The sequence below is a fragment of the Hippopotamus amphibius genome, chromosome 9 (genome assembly GCF_030028045.1).
Source record: "Hippopotamus amphibius kiboko isolate mHipAmp2 chromosome 9, mHipAmp2.hap2, whole genome shotgun sequence".
In the NCBI taxonomy this organism is placed as follows: Eukaryota; Metazoa; Chordata; class Mammalia; order Artiodactyla; family Hippopotamidae; genus Hippopotamus; species Hippopotamus amphibius.
This window is the reverse complement of record NC_080194.1, coordinates 135,853,315-135,873,222: the sequence shown is the minus strand read 5'-3', so window position 1 is coordinate 135,873,222 and position 19,908 is coordinate 135,853,315. Positions and strand designations below refer to the sequence as shown.

At 46.9% G+C, this 19,908-nt stretch overlaps 1 pseudogene; it reads left to right on the top strand.

The window, feature by feature from the left end:
• The first annotated feature begins 4,319 nt into the window (after window positions 1-4,319).
• LOC130861059 (cyclin-dependent kinase 11B-like) lies at window positions 4,320-18,616 on the top strand (annotated as a pseudogene).
• Window positions 18,617-19,908: the final 1,292 nt, after the last annotated feature.

The following is a 19,908-nucleotide window of genomic DNA, read 5'->3' as shown; positions in this document are numbered from 1 at the left end:
AACAGTCTTGAGAATAGCTGACCCTAGAGCAGTTCAGGCAGAGGAAACAACAGCATCTGCAGAGTCCAGAGGAGGGCAAGGGCGTTGTGCATTGAAGGATCAGAAAAAAGGCCAGGTGACTGGTACACTGTGATAAACGGGAGATACTCTCTGCGTTAGCAGAGATTAGAGAAGTTAGCCACCAGATTATACAAGATCTTAAAGAGTTTGTCTTTTATTCTAAGAATACTGGGAAGCTGTTGAACACCTGTTCAGGTATACATTTCGTGTCGTAAAAGGCTCCTGCTGGCTCCGTGTGGGTTGGAGCGGGGCAGGGAAAGGAGGCTGTCGCGGTAACTCGTGCACGAGATGGTGACGATGAGAGTTTTATCCACGGGGGTGGGGAGAAAGGAACAGAGTAGAGACACATTCTGGAAACAGAACTGATGGCACTTAAGAGACATTGGATCTTAGAGGTGGGGAGGGGAGAGAGAGAGAAATCAAGGACGACTGCTAGGTTTTTGCTTGAGGCGCCGAGTGGGTGGTGGTGTGTCAGCGGAGCTGGAAGATCAGAAGAGCGGGTTGAGGTGGTGGGAATTGGAGGGTCGTTTGGGGCTGAGAGATTTGAAATGCGGATCCGCTACAGATGCAGGTACACAACTCAATACATGAGTTTGAAACTACAGGGGGAGGTCAGGGCTGGATAAGTACGCTTCACTACCATTATACATGATAACGTATTTGATGGTAAAATTCTGTCTTACTGAAGTCTCCCTCTGTATCATCCCACATGCAGATGTCTGAAGTCTCGAGGAGGCATTTTCTCAGAATCACTGCCAAGCCCAACACTGTGATATTTTTAAAGTGTCACATCCTCCGTGCCCCTCTGAATCAAGTCACACTTTTAATTAAGTTTCCACTTAGAACCTCAAGTAAAAGGAAAAAAATACCCTAAGGAATTGATCCCTGCCTGCCAAGCACTAGAATTTTTAGTGACTACTCTCTGGGCTTCTCTCTTTCTCTTTCTCTCTCTCTTTCTTTTTTGGTCTCAGATCTGCCAAGAACATTTTTATTCTTGATTCCTGATTGGCTTTGGAAATGGGGGCCTTGTGGTGGAGAACATCTAGGAAGCACTGTTCTCGAGAAATGGAGTCTTCACAGACAATACAATCTATCAACTGAAAGGCCGAAGGAGGATCACCAGATCAGGTGAAACACCCTAAAGAATTGACTCAGGAGACCCAGGTTCTCGACTTGGTCTGACCACGTGTCAGCTGTGTGACCTTGGGCAGGTGCGCAGCTTTCTGTTCTTCATTTGTAAAAATGGGAGATGGTGATCCCATCCTCATTCAAGTCTTTGTGAAAATTGGACAAGATGGTGTGTTTCAGGTCTGGAAAGTTTATGCACAATTTACAAAATCCATCACTTCTCACCATCTGCGTGGATACCACCCTAGCCCACGCCCCCATCGTGGATCACCCCCATTGCTGCAGAGGCCTCCTCATTCTCTTCTTGTTTCTGCCCCTGCCCCCTCACAGTCTATTCTTAGCACGCAGCCAGAGTGACGTTATAAACATATAAGTCACACCATGTCACTTCTCTGCTCAAAACCCTCCTACAACTTCACATACCACTCACGGTAAAATCCAAAATCCCCAGTGTACCACTCCCCACCTTTTCTGTCTGATTTCATCCCATGTTCACACACCCCCCCCGCCCCCACTCAATCCACTCCAGCCACACAGCCTTCTTGCTATTCCTGGAACACACCAGGCAGAATCCCACCCCGGGGCCTTTGCACTTGCTGTTTCCACTGGCTGGAAAGCCCTTCTATCAGATAGCCACATGCTTCCTCCCTCATCCCTGTCAAATCTTTACTCAAATGCATCCGTCTCAGGAAGGCTCTACCTAATAATTCCCCTGATACAGAATGCCCCTCCCCCCTGCCCCCTGCCCCCTGTCCCACATATTCCATATCTCCCGGTCATGCTTTAATTCAGAGTATCTTACATTTTCTTCCTTTCTCCTGCATATTGTCTGTCTTCACCCAGTGGAAAGTAGGGTGAGTGAGAGTGGAGATGGGGGGGGGTCTGTTTTGTTCACTACAGTATTCTTCATACCTAGAATGAGGCCTGGCCCATAGCGATAGATATTCATTTAGATATTTATTGTTCAATAGATATTTATTGTTAGAAGAATGGACAGACGGAGAAATGCAAATGCAGGGTATTAAACGATTTGCCCACAGTGGCAGATCTCATGTGTGGCAGAGCGGAATTAGAAGCTAGGCAGTTTAACATGAGAGGAGGCTGTGTCATCACCTCCATTCCCTCATTTCCTCACGTCTTAACTGTTTTCCTCCCAGGTCGAGTGAGAAGCAAAAGAAACGTGTGCACCTATCTTAGTCCATTCAGGCTACTGTGACAGGAGCACAGGCTGGGTGGCTTACAAACAACAGAAATTGATATCTCACTGCCCTGGAGGCTGGGATGTGAGCATTGGACTCAAGATCAAGGCACCTGGCAGATTCAGTGTCTGGTGAGAACTCACTTCCTGGTTCAAAGATGGCCACCTTCTCCCTGTGTCCTCACATGGGCAAGGGAGTTCTCCAGGGTCCCTTTTATAAGGGCACTAATCCCATTCACGAGGGCTCTACCCTCATGAGCTCATCACCACCCAAAAGACTGCCGCTTCTAATATCACACTGGAAGTTAGGCTCCAGGGTTTGAATTTTGAGGGCACACGAACATTCAGCGGATAGCAGCACCTTGCCCTCAGAAAGTGGAAACTCCTGTCCAGGGATCCAGTGAGGCTGTGTGAGGGGTGCCGTTTATGGACATCTTTGGTGCCCAGAGCGGCACCCCTTAGGCTCACCTGATTTCAGAGGTAGACAACTGTGTGCACGCTCCAGGTGTCTCATCTCAGGTACAGACTACAGGTATGTCTCCCCTCTCCCAGCCTCCCTGCTGCCCTGCTTTCTCTAACTGGGGGCTCAGTGCCTGTGCAGCAGTTACCCGGCTGCATGCGGGACATAGTGTCCCTGGGCACCTGCTCTCAACCAGTGGGCACTGCTGGAGAGATGCCCCAGGTCCGCCCTTCTTGGGATGAGTCTGAGGCACTGTCTACATGGGTCCACAGAGGGTCTTTGCAGGATGGCACCCTGCTTGCCCTCCGTGGTACCAGCTCCACCCACACTCTGCTGCCCGTCCCTCCTTCTCCGTCTCACTCTCTCGTCTCTCTTCTCCTGGCTCCTGAATCACCTCCTAAGCACATTTCCTGCATCCGTGCCCATGTTTCAGGCTCTGCCTTCAGGGAAACCCAATCTAAGAGGGGGCCTGCACTGCGGGGCTCAGGAGTTGAAATCAGACAGAACTGCACTCAAATCTCAGCCCTGCCACTTGCCCCTGTGTCCCTGGGCATCGTCCTTAACTTCCTCGCACCTCCCCAGAGAGTGGAGATACTAATATGCACCCTGCCTGCTTGTCAGGAGGAGGAAGGCATGCATGTAATTGCCTCTCCTAGTGCCTGGCACAGCATAGGCTATTAAAAAATGGACGCTGATATTATGATGTGACTGACATATTTTTATTATCCATCTTTGTTGTTCAAGGCAAGAGATGAGGGCAAGGGAAGGGCAGGATGGAGGTATGTCCTGGGGGAGGAGGATGAGGGACCCTAGTGTCCTCCTGTTCTGGAGCTGTGACGGTAGAGGGGAGTGCCCTGTTCCTTTCCCTGGAGACTTAAGGTCTCATCAATCCCTCAGTGTCTACACTTCTGGTATATTCCATCAACCCAGTGTGTTATTGTGTCTCATATTTGTAACTAACACTCACATGGAGTTTTCAGTGTGGCAGAAACTAGGGTAAGTTCTTGACATTGTAATAAGTTCTTTATCCCTGTTTCACAGATGAAGGCTGTGAAGCCCAGAGAGGTTGGCCAACCTTTGCAAGGTCACACAGCTAGGAAAGAGCAAAGCTGGATTTGGACCTAGCTGGTCTGCTCTATTGCCTCTTTGCACAAAAGCAGCAGAGCCTAAGGGGCAATTGGCTGCCATCCCGGCAGACTAGAAGAGAGACATCATCATTTCCTTATTTGGTGACCTAATAAAGGATGCATTTAGCATAAGGCAGTGGTCCAGAAGCTCCAATCTTCTCTCCTCTCTGCAAATTCTCACCCAAGATTTCTGCCTTTGCTCAGACACTTCAGCCTCCAGCTTCTTCCCCTGGCCAACTGAGTCTCCCTGCAAATAACAAGACTATGGTATTCCAGTTGAGGAGAAGACTGTAGTTTTATAGAAGCTGAATGGCAGGAACCATGGAGCTTAAATGATCAGGCTGTGATGGCTCCCACCATCAGGCAGGTGGAGCGAGAGTACCAGATGGAGGAGGCCCACTTCCAGGAGCTCTTGAGCTCTCTTCTTGTCAACGTCGACTTACATGATAGATCTGAAGTGGAAAACAGGAATTCAAAAATTATAGGCAAAGAATGGCAGTTAGTTTAACGAAAGCAAAAAGATGGGATGAAAAAACCTAACATTTTGTTAAGTAAGTCAGTGCTGGGAACAATTTTACCGGGAAGTAAAAATAAACTCTAGTTTATATGCATCATGGAATATGTTACATCTTTTTTCCTGTGTGTTTATGGCTGTGTTAGGGCAAGAGCTGTGCCGAGACCAGCTGGAGGCACTATGTGGGGATTAGAGATGTAGGATGTGGAGTCAAATGGCCTGAGTTCAAATCCTGGCTCTTACCAGCTGTGCAGTCTTAAGCAGCTTTTGAATCCTCTCTAAATGTCAGTTTTTGCATCTTATAATTAGCCTTTTGCATAGGACTATACTGAGGAGTAGACGAGGTAATCATCTAATCAGCACAGTACCAGGCACAAGGCAAACTCTCAGTGCATGATCACTATTATGAAGACAAATTTATAAAATGGGTGAGCTCCTAGACCTGGTTTCAAAGATGTAGACACACAGAAGGGACGACTGGATCTGGTCCTCTGATGAGACTTTTCAAAGTTGGTGACAAAATGAAGAAACGATTAATGACAATGATTAGAACCACCTCAGAAATAATTTGAACAGGACGCCACTGAATTTACTAATTGTTTTTCCTACTTAAGACTGTAGCATAATTGTTCAGAACATTGATCTTGACTTCAGACAAACAAGGCTTTAATTTTCATTTTATTTACTAACCTTGGTGAGCTACTTAATCACTCTGAAACTTAGTTTTCTTACCTGTAAAATGTGAAGTTTTTTTGAGGATTAACTGAGATGTGTGGAAAGCACTTTGCACAGAAATCAATAACTTTTACCAGTAATTGTTATAAACATGTGTATGTGTATGTGTTCATAAATGTGTGTAGCATGTAAAAGTATATGTTTTTATCCAACAGAATCAATTTTACTAGTTCTTTTGAATGTCTGGTGATGGAAATCAGTAAGCTAACTCCGATCAATTGTCAGTGTCTGTTTGGGTTACAGCGGTGTTGGGAAAGATTCTGAGGTCACAGCTGGGCTCAGTGGGAGAGTGCCCTGATTGATTAGTGATGTCTGCCACTGGCATCGAGATGGAGAGTGGCAATTTTTTTTAAATCACACATTGGTCTTACGGAATCTAGATTCTGGCCTTCTACTCATTTGCACTAAGGAAAATTCTATTATCTTTGAGACTGCAATATTATTTTCTTTCAATATCTCTCAGAAAGAATAAAATTATTCTACCAACACTTATTGAGTGCCAACTCTGACAAAGCATCTACTAGGTGCCAGAGTTACAGAATTGAATAAAACGCCACCCCTTGTCCTCAAGGAGCTCGAGTTCTGATAGAGGAGACCTACAAATAGACAGGAAGCCTTGCTGGGGAGAGAAGTGATCCCATAGAGGATCTGGTGAGAAGAACCGCTGTGATGCATGGAGGACGGAGAAGTTCATTCTATGTGAAGCCAGTTGGGCCAGGAAAAGGCATTGGAATTGGGATTGGGATGGGGATTGGGGCTTGAAGAGCGCATGGGAGTGGCCCTGGGAGAAGGTGGGAGGGACGTGGCAGTGTGAGCGAGCAAGGTGTGTTTGGGAAGGATGCCTGCTGCTTGGGGTGGCAGCTGCAGCTGGAAAAGCAGAGGAGGCTGGGGGTGTTGGGGCCACTTACAGAGAGGCCTGGGTTCTGGACCAGGGCAGCGTCTCCCTTTGTTTTTATTTGATTGGCCCCAGGCTGCTCCAGAGAGTGGAACAAGGCCAAGTTCTCTTGATTGTTTCCTCCCTCCTCACCTCCTCTGATTTCCAATTTGACTCGAACCCTCTCCCTCTCTCTCTCCTCATGTTTTCCTCCTCTTTCTCCAGCTTCACAACTCTTTCTTTCCTGCTCTCTCTCACCCTCTCTCATCTCTGCCCCCATGTGTCTCTCCCAGTTCTTCTCCTCTCTCCTTCTCTCTGTCCCTCCTCTTTCTCCCTCTCTCCATCCCTCCTCTCTCTCCCATCTCCCTTTCTCAGCTCTCTCTCTCCCTCAACTTTCTCCCATCCATTGCTTCCCCATCCCTTTTTTCCATCCCTCACACCTATCTCCCTCCCCATCTCCATCACCTCCTCCTCTCCCATTTCTCTCCCTCTCTCTTCCTCCTTTCCTCTGGCTGCCTCTCCCTCCCTGTCCCCTGGCCTCTCTCTGTCTCTCTCTCTCTGTCTCTTTGTCTTGGGATATGCATATTGGATCTCTTTCTCCCTCTGACAAGTTCTTCTTTGGCTTTGTGCTGTATCATTTTCCTTAGCAGGTGAGAGTCTCTGGCATTGCTAAGTCTATTTTAAACACTTTGTAAGGCTTGATTTAAAGGAAAATCTGATTTTCACAGTTTGTGCATTGGTGCCTCAGGGGACTCTTAGTTTGATTATGTCCTGGAAAGTTTGTGACACAGCTCAGCCTCTGGGAGCCCAGAGAGGGCTGGGCAGGGGCTGTCAGCTGCTTCCTGCGCGATCATGGAGGGCTCTTAGGGCCCCAAAAGCCTCTGGGCTCCTCATGATAGAGTGCCAGCCTTGTGTTTTCCCCCAAGTTTAACATGCATATGAATCACCTGGGTTCTTGTTAAAATGAAGACTCTCATTCAGCAGGACTGGGGCAGGACCCGGGATTCTGCATTTCTCACAAGCTCCCAGGTGATGCTGATGAAGATCTGTGGACCACACTCTGAGTGTCCGGGATATAGTGCCTGTGTCATTTAGATTGTTCCTCCTGCCACAAAGAGCTCTAATTTCCACTTGGCAGACAGAGTTGCCCCTCCTCTGTGCTCCTACAGAACCCACAGAGTCTTCTGTCATATTTCCAATGGGCCTCTTCCCACCTTGGAGTCTAACAATCTCTGTCCTTGTCACTCTTCCATTAGACCGCATGCCACTGCAGGACTTGCCGTGGAAGGATGAGTACACAAAAAGAACATCCCAGGCCAGGAAGTATAGAGGGACCACTGCGGGCCACACACACCAATGCTCCCTTCCCCAGCTGGGCATCGTGTGCTGCTGGCAAAGCAGTGGCTTTGCCTCGATGGGTCACAATTCTGCTTGCCCGGCAGGAACGTGCTGCTCTGGGATCCTCTGGAACCCTGGACCAGCCCTGCGTGCAGGAGATTTGCCGTTTCCTCACTAGACCTCAGATGAGCTAGGGATCCATGACACTTCATTTTTTGTAATTGGTCTCATCGTGCTCAACATCACCACCCCTGGGAGGCCTGGGACAGGAGTTCAAGAGATGCTGGTTTTACGTCACCTTTTCAGGCTAACTCAGTCTCAGCAAAGCATTAGCCAACAGTCAAAGCCCTCTGGGTGGCTGTCTCCTCTCTCCAGGGCTCTTTCTCCTCCACCTCTTGAAGGTGGTGTGTGACCTCATGGGGCGGGTCAGGTGTTTCAAAGCCAGGGAGAAGCGGTCTCTGTCCACGTGCCGTTCACTGTCCTCTGTGGCTGCCACCGTGGGCTTCTGGGTCTCGTCTTGGCCCTGTGCGTCCTGTGCTGGTGTCCACTGCAGAGTGACCACTGTGATGGTTAATTTTATGCGTCAACTTGACTGAGCTAAGGGATGCCCAGATGGGGTGTTTCTGGAAGAAGTTAGCATTTTTTTTGAATTTTATTGAAGTAAAGTTGATTTACAATGTTGTGTTAATTTCTTCACAGCAAAGTGACTCAGTTATATTGTACATATATAGATAGATTCTTTTTCATATTCTTTTCCATTATGGTTTGCCACAGGATGTTGAATCTAGTTCCCTGTGCTATACAGTAGGACCTTGTTATTTATCCATCTTATATATAATACTTTGCCTCTACTAGTCCCAAGCTCCCAATCCTTCCCTCCCCATCCCCTCTCCCTCTTCACAACCACAAGTCTGCTCTCTACATCTGAGTCTGTTTCTGTTTTATAGATATGTTGATTTGTATCGTATTTTAGATTCCACATATAAGTGATATCGTATGGTATTTGTCTTTCTCTTTCTTGCTTACTTTGCTTAGTATGATAATTTCTAGGTCCATCCATGTTGCTGCAAGAAGTTAGCATTTGAACTGGTACAGTGAGCAAAGAGATCCACCCTCACCAACACAAATGAGCGTCACCCAATCTACTGAGAGCCTGAATAGGAGAAAAAGGCAGAGGAAGGGGAGATTTGCTCTCTCTGCTTAAGCTGGCACATCCATATTCTTCTACTCTTGGACATTAGTGCTTCTGGTTCTTGGGCCTTCAGACTTGGACTGAGACTTACACCATCGACTTCCCTGATTCTCAGGCCTTTGGGCTCAGATTGAATAACACCACCAGTTTTCTTGGTTCTCCAGCTTGCAGATGGCAGATTAAGGGACTTAGCCTCTGTCATCACATGGGACAGTTCCTATAGGAAATCAATTTCTCTCTCTATCTCCATATATATATATTTCTCCAGAGAAATAAAACCAATAGGAGATGTCTCTATAGTATATATATATAGGTTCTGTTTCTCTGGAGAGCACCGTGTGTATATGTGTGTGTGTGTGTGTATATATATATATATATATATATATGAAGGAGGGGTGGAGAGAGAAACTATTTTCTCATGATGGACTTTGGGAGCCTATTTTGGGAATCAAAACCTGGACATTGCTCCTTTCTCTTTGTGTTTCTGCCATAACTCTCCCAATCCTTCCTTTCCAAGGCAGGGGGTGTTCTGGCTGAAGAAAGAGGACATTCATGTATTTCAAAAAATGGTTGTAGTTCTATTTGGGGCAGTGCCTAGAACAGAGTAGCTGACCCATAAACACGATCCCTTCCAATCACTGCAGAAGATGAGAGAGAGAGAGAGTGTGCTTCAGCATCTAGAAACTTTGATTGGATATGAAACCCACCCAAGTGGCATGAGATATTCTGAAGAACCACCTCTTCTGTGGCAGGAACCAAGTTCTGTCTCAGAGACTGAAGCCTAGATCTTGAGAGAAGGACTTCAAACCACCACAGCACACAGATGTGGCCAGGCTGCTCTGGGACTCCAGGGCAGCTGGTTTCTCAGCAATGCATCCCCATCCCACCTTTCCGCTGCTCATTTGGGAAGAGCCTCCCTTTCTCACCACGGCTGCATCCAGCAGACAGCACTCGTCTGTCTCTGATAATCGCTCTTTAGACTCTTGTTTCTAATTCCTGCTTGCTGGAGGCAGGGCCAGCAGGTATCTCTCACGGTTTCTCGATTCTCCATCTGGCATTTCTAAAGGACGCTGCAAGCCCACTTCCACTTCCGCTGCCTTCTAACCCTCTGCTAGGTTCACGGCTCATGAATGAACAGGCAGCAGCATTTCCCTGACCGCGTGGGCTCCTCATTGTCCCTGGGCACTCACCATCACCAGAGAGCAGGTGTTCCGAGAAGCCTGAATGAGCTGTGGGTGGTGAGGCAGACGTTGGGCTTGGCTCTGGAAGCTGCAACTCAGAACATCGAGCTGAACCATCTGAGGCTCCTCCAGCAAACAGGTTGTGCAAATCTCTCTTCCCCCTCTCCAGGCTCATGCATATTCATCAACTCTCTGGCCGCAGATAATGATTCTTGCAGGAAGCGCCATTCTGAACATTGCTATCTGGGAGTGACAAATGAAATTCTAATTCAACACGTGTATTGGACAAATAGTTCACAAGAACTTTAAAGTCAAAAGCATCCTTTGGAGTCATGCAACTTCTGTTGCCATGTAGCGTAGAATGATAGAGGAAGAAATCTCCCCACTGGTGGGCTGTGTATAGCTGTTCCCTTCAAAGCAGAGGAGAAATGAAAGGGGCTGAGATTTCAAACACTGCTTGAGTCTACAACAGAAGCCAATAATAATGACCGAGAATGAGACAACAATGGCATCAACAAAGAGCCAGCCACTGGCACGAGCTACACCACTGTTTCAAGTTATTACTTGGGGCAGCAGAATCCTCCTTTCTTTCCCCCAAGCTGGTAACAAAAATGGAGTGGAGGACAGTTGGGTTCATTGGTTGCCCAATAAAAATCAGAGGTCAGTAAATGCAAGGCACTTCTGAAGAGGGAGTTGTGCAATTGATTCGAGCTGCACTTCAACACCAGTTTCGTGTTGAAATGTTAATTTATAGCATGATAATGTGATACTACAGTATCTGCCCGTCTTTAAAGATTGGCCTCTTCCAGCTTGTCACAGCTGACAGTCAAGCATAAAATGGCTACTGTCAAGGAGTGGCAGCTCTTTGAAGACTAAGTCTTAAGCCATTCCTTAAAGTTCTATATTCCTGTTGTCACGGCCACCCCACCCCCAATCCCCTTTCTTTCTAAGTGACAGAATAAACCAACTTCCCACTCTCTCATCTACTGTAGCTTTCATCCAAAGCCCTTGGAAAACTCATAGTCTTCTGGAGCCTGGATAGCTACTCCTTTTTTTTTTTTTTTAGCTAATAATGACATTTTGGAATATTTATAGGTACCAGGTACTGTGATAAAGCACATACCTCTATGACCTCATTAAATTCTCACAACAATCAGTGACAAAAGTGCCAATATCCCTAAGTTACTGATGAGGAAACTGAGGGTCTGGAGAGGCCAAGTGACCTGCCCAAGTTCATGCAGCCCATGATTGGTGGAGGCAGGAATAGAGACCAGGTCTGCATGACTTCGAAGACCATGCTCTTTACTACTAAACTATGTTGCTCTACTGTTGGGGAGGGGAGTCTTTTTAAGGACGAGTGCACAAATCTTGACCAAGTGGAACCTTGGTGAAGGATCTAGGAGAGCTGGACAATCAGGTCCCCTGGCCTCTTCCAGCTGCTTCCCATCTGCGGGATGAGGTGATGATGGGGGCCGAGGAGATGTGCTCATCTTAGACCCATATTCCTGCTACATCATGCTCTGGAGAACCAGGCTTACAATCTTGCAGCTCAAGCTTAGCAGAAAAGCTTTTGCTTTTCTGTCTTAGCTCTGATTAGGTCACCTGCCCCCAGTAAACCAATCACCAAGGCCTGGGGATATGGTGCTCTGATTGGCCAGGCTGAGTCACATGCTTCCTGTTGGAGTTGAGGATGGCATCACCTGAGTGATGTAGCCTGAGAACAGGAATTGGTCCCTCTCAGGACAACTGGGGTGTCGTGACCAGAAATAGGAGGAAGAGATGCTGACCAGACAAAAGAAAAAATGCCCACCACACTTGTCAAGCCTCACTGCCTCCCATCTTCTCTGGGTTCTGAAGGTTATAGGAGCGAGAGAGAGATTTTAGGAGAGACACAGAGGGAATGGAAGATAAGAAGGAAAGACAGAAGGATCCTTACAGAGAGGTTTGCTCAGAAATGGAAACACAGAACTAGAGAAGAACCAGAAAGATTTCCCTTCAACTCCTCAAGAGAGAGAACATATAGGAAGAAATACTTTAAAAGCCCAACCCTATATATCCAGACAAAACTATACTTCAAAAAGATACATGAACCCCTATGTTCCTAGTATCACTATTTACTGTAGCCAAGACATGGAGGCAAACTCAATGTCCATCAACAGATGAATGGATAAAGAAGATATGGTATATATATATATATACACACACAATGGAATACTACTCAGCCATAAAAAAGAGCAAAATAATTCCATTTGCAGCAGCAACATGGATGCAACTAGATATTATCATACTAAGTAAGAAAGAGAAAGACAAATATGATATCACTTATATGTGGAATCTAAAATATGACACAAATGAAGTTATCTATAAAACAGAAACAGAATCACAGACATAGAGAACAAACTGGTCGTTGCCAAAGGGGAGGGGGTAGGAGGAGGGATGGAGTGGGAGGTTGGAGTTAGCAGATGTAAGCTTTTTTATGTAAGATGGATAAACAGTAGGGTCCTACTGTATAGCACAGAGAACTATATTCGGTATCTTATAATAAATCATAATGGAAAAGAGTACACACACACACACACACACACACACACACACACACCCCTGAATCACTTTGCTGTACAGCAATAATTAACACATTGTAAATCAACTGTACTTCAATTAAAATTAAAAAGCCCAGCCCTGATTCCCTCATGCCATCCCAATGGCCTTCAGTTTTTGTTCTGCAGGTATCTAGAGCTCTGGGGGGGTTCCTCAGGATCCTTTAGAAGGATTTGGGGAGTGGGATTGAGGAAGAAGGTCAGTGGGTAGAGCTCAGACCCCTCCTGGCTTCACCTAGATCTTCCCTACTTTCACTTGTCTTTTCAGTGCATTTCTCTATAAGATCTTGTTTGGGAAAAAAGGGGTTCCTCTCTGCTAAAAACAAAGAATGTTTGTCATGCATACCCAAGGAATCTCCAGAGAACCTGGCTTAGAGGCCATGGATTCAGAAGCATCGCTGAAATGGCACTACAGCCTGGTGCAAGGCAGTGACCAAGGGGCTTACCGTGACCCAGACACCTGGTCCAACTGCTGGCACTGGGCAAGGGATGCTACTGCAAGGATCTCTGCCTTTCTGGCTGCTGGAAACTGAGCACCCCTGCTGTTCCTCTCCACAGCGTAAATCTCTGGGGACCACTGGCTTCCCCTTCAAAGTCTTGCACAGGTATGGCTGATTGGAGGAGTCTATGCCACGCACCCATGTCGTTGCTGCAAAAGTTGTCAGGAAAGAAGGTTTCAAGCTTATACCATAAAGTGGAGATATCTCCCAACAAAAAAGGATTTGCAAAAGAGCAGAGTGGTCAGAGAGAATTTTAAAATGCCCACTACACCTCCTAAGACAGATTTTGGGGATTAGATTCAATGCATCTCCAATCCAGGGTTTCTTCCGCTTTTCCCCTCTCCCCAAATCAGCTTCATTTTCCACCCATGCCTTCTGCATTCTCTAGCCCTCAGAGCATATGCTGTATCACCAGTCACTTCCCACCCCTCGCCCCTCAGGACAAGCTTACTCCTCCTAAGACTGGAACCCACATCCTTCACTGTGCAAAATTTGTTTTCCTCTTTCCTGAAGAGGAGGGAGTCTCCAGTTTTGAAAAACCTGTAGCAGGAAGCAGAAAAAAAAATCAAGAACGAGATGAGTTGAGCAACTCATATTATAACAGGTCAACTGCAGCTCATCTAAGAATCCAAATTGAAAACAAATTGGTTTAAATTGTGATGAGACAGCTTTCTGATGTTCAGGCTTGTGGCAACATGGAATCCCTTTCCTGGAGGTCTCCAGGGAATTGGTTGAATCTACCAAGTTGGCCGGCATAATTGGGACATAGTTGGGTGGGGAGATAGAGAAATAGATGAAGCGGCTTTCACATGTCTTTGCTAGCCTCGCTTGCATGCTGTTAGTGCGTGGTACTAACCTAAAGGGGATGACTGTGCAAAGCTAGACATTCCAGTGAGGCCAGGCACATGAGTGTATGCGTGCCTGGTGGGGCGGTGTGTGTGTGGGGAGGGTGTAGCTGGAGCCAGGAACAAAGGACTGATCCTTGGTGTGGGTTCACTGCTGCCTACCATCCCCTCTCCAACCCAAATAAGTTTTGAGATTGCTACAGAAATTGAAATTGCCAAAGAGAGAAGTTGGGAGTGCGCGAGTATTTTCTCTGACTCTTACTTAAACATCGGCAACTTTCCTGCCACTATAAATATGATTGGGGCTCAGCCATTTCTCTCTTTGTAGTCTGTGAAAATCAACTTAGTCCGCAGGGGCTGCAATCACCGGCAAAACCCCCAAGTGTGGGCTCTTCCTCCACACTGACAAAAATAACAGTTAATTAGGCTGCAACACCCAAAGGAAAGTGAACTTACACCACCAATCGCCAGGCAGCATGCAAAATGTTGCCATGACAACTGGCATTTACTGGCTCTTCAATTTTAATATATCAAAGGCTAGGGATAATTTCCCAGTGAGAATACACGAGGGTGGATTTTTTCCCCCTCCTCATTCTTTCTGCCAGTCTTTTGCCAGTATGGGACCACTATTCTTGTGGCAACAGGTTTAAAAGGAAGAGAAGCCTTGTGAGAGCTTTAAACACCAGGCTTGGTACACTTGGAAATACTGTCTGCCTTGGGAGGCCCAGGGAGGAGGGCACAGCCTTCTTCTCAGAGTCTAGGCTGCGTGGAAAGACATCAGAGGCAGGTGAAGTGTGACCTGAGAATCTTTGCCCTCATTTCCAGGTGAGCTTTCTGTTTTCATGAACTTTCCTTCCTTCCTCTCTCCTGCCCTCTCCCCTCCTTCCCCTGCTTCATCCATTTCTTCCTTCCTTCTTCCTTTCCTCCCTTTCTTCTTGTTATGTTGAGTGATTACTCTGTACCAGGCACCTAATAGGCATCATTTCACTTATTCTTCATGACTGCACTGTAAGATAAATATGGTTCTTATTCTACAGATGAGGACACAAGATTAAGAGAGGTTGAATGCCCTAATCACATAGTAAGTTGCAGAGCCTGGATTTGAACGAAGTCAGATGTCACTACCCAAGGCCCTCATATACTCTATAAATAAGAGTAATTATGTTTATTATTATCAACATTGCCCTCACTACCATTTATTAGTCAGCTATTGCTGCATAACAAACATCTACAAAATCTCAATGGCATACAATAATAGGCATCTGTTTCACATCAGGATAGGGTGCCTCTGATCCTCATGTGTTTATTCTGGGGCCCAGGCTGAAGTGGATGCAGCTATCCAGGGAAAGCTCTTTTCATGGTGATGGTAGAGTTGTAGAGGGTCTGCCCAACTACACAAGCACACTTCAAATCCTCCTGTATCATGTTTGCTAATACCCCATCAGCCAAAGCAAGTTGCATAGTTGAGTCCAACAAAGTCAGAGTAGGAAATACACCCTCCCTTTTGTGGGAGGAACTGCAAAGTTTTATGGTGATGGTGTGGATCCAGAGAGGGGTGAAGACTGGGGCCAAAAGGTCATACAGTTACCGTCATCCTCATCATCACCTCTGTGGACCAGGCCTCTCTTTACCTTGATCTGTGTTTAAGTTACAAGTGATTTCTTTACAAAGCTCTTCAAGAGTACCAGTCAATACTGGAGCAGCTAGTCATTCAACTGGATTAAGTTTTCCATTAAAATGTTTTGAAACGGACCTCATATATGAGTTTATCATAACTTTAGAAAATATTGTGGTGATTGTAGTTCCATATAATGTTTCTTTTGAGTCACTATGTGTTTTACTTTTTGCATCTAAAAACCTAATTTTCCTGAAATGGGGCTCATAGGCTTCACCAGACAGCTGAAGATTTCTTCTGCACAAGAGTATTTAAGAACTCTTGGTCTTCATCATGTTTTTCCCTGGCACAAGACATCAACTTGATTTGCAGTCACAGCTCTACACATTTGTAGTGAGCTTTACAAGTTGACAAAGTCTCTTTCCCCCATCTTTACATTTCACCTGCGTAACCATGGGGACCTGCAAGTGACAAAATCACATAAGGTTTCTAACAGCCATTCCTTTGGTAAATGAAGCATTTACCAGAAATTGTGATAATTTCAGTATCTGAACCTAACAAGTAAGGAGTGATCAATTTTACTTTGAGAAAATCTGAAAATTTAAGAAAGTAGACTCATTTTTTTAAAGAAATAAAAGCTATTTAAATTTTGTGCGCATGCTCTAAATTTCTACATTTGCAAACCTCAAAATCCTCAAAACGCCTTGCTTGTTCAGAAACAAATCAGGAATGAAGACAATCTTTATCCATGAAATATAATGATAATGCAGGTTTATTTCTTATAGGTTCAACTAGGTACAAAGTGCTTTACAAAAGTTTGCTTCAACTTTCCCTTGCAATTTGTTTGTATATTACTGTAACCTGAGGAAAATATTTTTTTGTCTTTTTTTCATAGAGTCTTACTAGCCACTCTGTCTCCAGCATTTAGTGCAATATCTGGTACAGGTATAAGCTCGATAAATATTAACTGAAAGCATGAATAAATGACTGGGAATTTTTGGAAGGGCAAATCCCACCCTTGGAATAGATCAAATGGCTCATAGTGTCTAAACCCATGAATTTTCTCTATTCGTAGGTAATTCTGCTGAGAGAGGTGGGACAGATCTGGAGTAAACAGAAAAGCAGCAGATGAACAAGGCCATTCTTGTTGCAGTGACGCATTGGTACCAAGCGATTATTTGTTTTCTCTAACACAATGTAAAAAGCGCTAATGGGATTAGCCTTTTGTGATGAATACTAATATGATATGAAAACAAATGCTAATATGCAATGTGAAATTGCTAACAAAGGAGAAAATTGCTAATAAAATTCAATGGACCTCAGTGATAAATGTTTCATACATCCCTCTGGTCTGGCCAACGGTGTTCTTATAGCATGGGAATGGCAGTAGATGGGGAGGAAATCATAGCAAATGAGTTGCTTCCTCTGAAATTACCTCTGTGTGGGTGGGGATGTGAGAGGAGGCACACACAGGATACACACAACATACCCACTTGGGCTTGCAGTGCATGAAGGAGCCAGTGGGGAGGTCTCCACAAGGAAGCTAGAACATGGCCCTTTCCACTTCTGTGTCAGGCCTTTGAACTCTTCCTGTGTTCTCTCTCATCTATCCTGCTGGTTGGCCTTACTACGACCTTGTGCAATTATGAGGCAGACGTGCAAATGGAAAATTAGACACAGAGAGAAGTGTCTCACCTAGAGTCACAGAGATGGCAGAGCTGGGGCTCCATGCTGCTTCTGGGTCTTCCCCCGGCTCCTCCATCTCCCCCCGCCCATCTCTCCACCCTCCATCTCCTCTTCCTCTTCCTCCTCCCTGGCCACATCTTCCACCTCCAGCTCCTCCGCTCTGCATCTCCTCTCTCCCCATCTCCTTCCCTTCCTACCGGAATACTGATCTTCCCTTCCTTTGCTTATGGCAGGACATGGATTAAATAAATAACTTAGATTGGTTTAAAAAAAATCAGTCTGTGCTAACACGGGACGTGACCAGGTTCTGGTCTCAGGTTCTGAGACCAGTGATAGGCAGCATAGGGTGTTTTAACTCAAGTAGGTGATGCAAAGGATGCTTGGAAAGTGAAAACTTTAGATGAAAGTCTTCAGGCAAAGGAACTACGGAAGAAACAAGAGGAGAAAGCAGAGATAAAACCCTTAAAAAAAATTCTGATGACCCAGATGCGAAGTGTGATTCCCTTGAGGAGGGGAAGCTGAGGCACCGCCTCCCAGACATAGCGATAAGGACCTCGCCCTACAGAAGAGGGGATTCCATGGAAGACAGAGGAGAGGACGATGATTCTTTGTCAAGCCACCCCAGAAAATATTTCGAGAAGTAAAAGCTCATCACAGGAGACAGGAAAAGAGAAATGTAAGCATCGTAGTGATTCAGCAGAAGGCCAGAAGCTTGCTGGAGTGAAAGAAAACCCAGGACAGGATAAAGCCTGCTGGAATGAGAAAGACAAAAGGGGAGGGAGATGGCCAGAGGACGTTCCAGGAGAAAGAGGGGCCCCCTTGAGTAGTTAGAAAAGAAGCAAGAAGAGAGAGCCGTAGGAGCAGAAGGAGCCAGAGTGCAGAGAGCAGGAGGCGGGAGGGAAGTTTCTGCACATCCATCACTGCCCCTTGAGAGAGGACCATGGCGTTAAGTGAAGGCCAAGCCACTGGACACAGCTGTGTGAGCCAGGACCCGGCCAGAAGCCAGGAAAATAGGAGAAAGAGGAAGAGAGAGACCTGCCGTCTGACTACCAAGAGATCAGTGACATTGAAAGGAAAACCGGCTGAGCTGAGTCTTTGTCGGTGGAATCTGGCTCAGGTTCTGAAGAGGAAGGGGGCGGGGGGAGAGGGGATGGAGGTGGGGAAGCGAGGGGAGAAGATTGCATGGGTGGGCCGGCGGGGAAGGAGGGGTGAGGGCGGGGGGCAACGCCAAGGACCCGTCTGGACAATCAGCTGAAGAAATGAGTGAAGATAAAGAGGGAGAGAATGAAAAAGATATGGTAGTTGTTTCGGAGTCACGATTTGACTGAGTTCTGGGTAAAGTGAAGAAGGGGAGGGAGGCATGCGGTGTGCAAGGGCTCCCTGCAGAGCAACCTGGGAACCAGGGAGATCTGCGACAGCCAACCTGGGCACCCACTGAGCTCTAACAGGAGCCGCCCAGAACCCACGTGCCTGCGGGGCCGTCAGAGTGTGGGAGAAGCCCAGCGCCTGGCCAGGATGGAAGGAGGCACTGACGGGTGGTGCACAGAGCATAGGACAGGAAAATAGATGGACTGTGGCTCTGAAGGGGCTGCAAGTGGAGAAGAAGAAGGGCTTCTGATCACACGGCTGGGGAAGTTCACCCTCAACCTCAAGGCCCAGCACCCCAGCTTTATCACCAGCACCCCAGCTTTATCACCAGCACCCCAGCTTTATCACCAGCACCCCAGTTTTATCACCAGCACCCCAGCTTTATCACATGTCAGAGGAACGTTCATGGGCAGCAATGGGGACAGATCTACACTGTAATGAACCATATAGACCAAGACCTCAAGAACCTTATGGAGGCCATGAAGCAGCCTTTCCAGTTGGGGAGGTGAAGACCCTGAGGCTCCCTCCAGCTGCTGCACTGGGCGAAGCGTCTGCAGGAGAGGCTGGATCCAGCCTAGGTGTCCAAACTGCTACTGAGCCCGGAGGGCATCCTCCATGTGGGAGTCTGGCCACACCCTTACTGAAGGTCACACCCTGGTCAGCACGTCCCAGTGGTGCTGCTCCCCAGAGAGGTTGCTTGGTGCCAAGGAATAGGGCATCCGTGGACATGTGGTCGGTGGCCTGCATCTTTGGGAGGCTGTTGATTCAGAAGCCACTATTCCCGGGGAAGGTGGAAACCAATTAGATCAACATAGTGTTTGAGGACCTGCGGACCCCCAGTGAGAAAATCTAGCCGGGCTACAATGACCTCCCCAAAGTCAAGAAGATGACCTTCACCAAACACCCCTGTAACAACCTCCTCTCTCAGACTTGGGCTTCCACCTGTGACCTATTTCCCAGGGTGGAGGGTCAGCTTGGAAGACTGTCTCATACATGAGTATTTCCATGAGATCCCCCAGCACCACTGGCCCCGCAGTGTTCCCCACATGGCCCATCAAGAGCAAGCAACAAGGAGTGAAGGGTGGCACCGGCCTGCAGCCCCCCTGAGGAAGGCCTGGGCTACAGCTGACTGTGTGGTGGCCTCCACAAACCAGGGGGCCTCAGCTGCAGGCCTCGGCTTCAGCCTCAAGTTCAGAGCTTCAGAATGGACCCCAGGCCAACCCCAGGGAGTACCAGCTGACGAGGTTCAGCCAAGACCAGGGGCAGGCCCTGGACACAGACCCAGATCCTGCCTGGACTGGACACACTAGCTACTGGTTGGAGCTACCATCGGTTGTGACCATGGAGTCTTGGATGGCCGGTCTTGTTTGGTTTTCCACATTGCGTTTTTATTTTATCTTGGCTTGTAAATGTGTAGAATTAAATCACGTTTCCTTCTTGTGGGAAAACAACATTGAGCTTGCCCTTCCTGCTCTCTCTCTCCTCTGCTT